Source organism: Chanodichthys erythropterus, chromosome 20 (genome assembly GCF_024489055.1).
Source record: "Chanodichthys erythropterus isolate Z2021 chromosome 20, ASM2448905v1, whole genome shotgun sequence".
NCBI lineage: Eukaryota > Metazoa > Chordata > Actinopteri > Cypriniformes > Xenocyprididae > Chanodichthys > Chanodichthys erythropterus.
In genome coordinates, this window is record NC_090240.1 from 489,686 (window position 1) to 491,623 (window position 1,938).

Genomic DNA, 1,938 nt, shown 5'->3' on the forward strand with positions numbered 1-1,938 from the left:
TAAAACTTCCTGGTATACGGCTGCGTTGACCTTGGACCTCAGAAAACACAGTGGGCCAACACCAGCAGATGACATGGCACCCCAAACCATCACTGACTGTGGAAACTTTTAGGCTGGCCCTCAAGCGACGTGGATTGTGTGCCTCTCCTCTCTTCCTCCAGACTCTGGGACCCCGATTTCCAAAGGAAATGCCAAATTGCACTTTCATCAGAGAACGTAACTTTGGACCACTCAGCAGCAGTCCAGTCCTTTTTGTCGAGGCGCCTCTGACGCTGTCTGTTGTTCAAGAGTGGCTTGACACAAGGAACGAGACAGCTGAAAACCATGTCTTGCATACGTCTGTGCGTAGGGGTTCTTGAAGCACTGACTCCAGCTGCAGTCCACTCTTTGTGAATCTCCCCCACATTTTTGAATGGGTTCTGTTTCCACAGTCCTCTCCAGGGTGCGGTTATCCCTATTGCTAGTACACTTTTTTTTCTACCACATCTTTTCCTTCCCTTCGCCTCTCTATTAATGTGCTTGGACACAGAGCTCTGCGAACAGCCAGCCTCTTTTGCAATGACCTTTTGTGTCTTGGCCTCCTTGTGCACCAAGGTGTCAGTGGTCGTCTTTTGGACAACTGTCAAGTCAGCAGTCTTCCCCATGACTGTGTAGCTTCTACAGAACTAGACTGAGAGACCATTTAAAGGCTTCTTCTGCAGGTGTTTTTAAAAAGGAGTTAATTAGCTGATAAGAGTGTGTGGCACCAGGTTGTGTTCATTATTGATCCTTTTCACAATATTCTAATTTTCTGAGATAGTGACTTTGGGATTTTCCATAGTTGTCAGCTATACTCATCAAAATGAAAAGAAATAAACATGTGAAACCTCTCAGTCTGTGTGTAATGAATGAATATGATATATACAAGTTTCACTTTTTGAAAGGAATTAGTGAAATAAATCAACTTTTTGATGACATTCTAATTATATGACCAGCACCTGTACGAGCTGCGGTCCTTTAGTACCAGTGGTTCCCATCAGTCAGGCGTGTTTGATTAGATGTCTCCCTGATCAAACACACCGATCCAACTCATCCAGCTCGTTGGTAAAGACTCCAAGACCTCAGACGGGCGCATCAGACAAGAGTGACATTCCAAGACGTGCAGTGCTGGTTTGGGGAACCGCTGCTTTGGAACAACGGCGACCGTTTCATAGAGGGTGCGAGACGGTTGCCACCCCTGCCAGCCACCCCACCGCAGGTACATAGAGACTCCTTGTGAAGCTCCAGCGACATTCCCTCTGCTATTAACCACAACGATTTGCAGTCCCCCAAAAGGGGAAGCACACCGTTCCTGGAGACACTGCAATACCAGGTCGATGCGTGGAGTGGACGGAGCAAGCCCCGGATTCCGGCTCCATGAGCCAAAAATCCATTTAATATGTAGTCCCCAAAGATAGGAGACGTATCAGATATTAAACTGATAAGAACAGATACTACACTTGATCTTAGCCAAAAGGCCGAGAAGCGATGCCGTTGCCAAGCAGTGGGGGCAGAGCCGGCAAAGGCGACAGCCCATCTGGGCCGCGGTGGGTTTCGTACTTTGCCTCACTAGGACCACTGCTGTCGATCAGATCGTTTGTTAAAATAGTCTGGAGATGATTTGAAACAACAACATGCTTTCGCGGGCTTGGTCCTAGGTTTTTCCATGGAAACCTCCACAAAAGCACCGCAGTACAATTCTCTGGACTCCCTAGGTCGTTCTTGATCAGGAGGGGGGGGGGGGGGGGGGGGAAAAGCTCAACTTTAACATTTGGATAGTGTGACGAGTCCCTCGTTCTTCCTGCTACGGCCGGCCAGTGGGTGTGGCTGGGAGACTCATCAAGTGAACCATGCATACACTTCCGTGCTTCCCCTCTATAAAGCTTGGGCTTTGTTTGGCGTGGTGTGTTGCTTGCTCCT

The 1,938-nt window shown here is 48.5% G+C and overlaps 1 non-coding gene across 1 annotated transcript; it reads right to left on the minus strand.

The window, feature by feature from the left end:
* Positions 1 to 1,314: 1,314 nt before the first annotated feature.
* LOC137010207 (U2 spliceosomal RNA) lies at positions 1,315 to 1,508 on the minus strand. Its single transcript, XR_010893280.1, has one exon. It is a non-coding gene; the product is annotated as a U2 spliceosomal RNA (small nuclear RNA).
* Between the last annotated feature and the right edge of the window lie 430 nt (positions 1,509 to 1,938).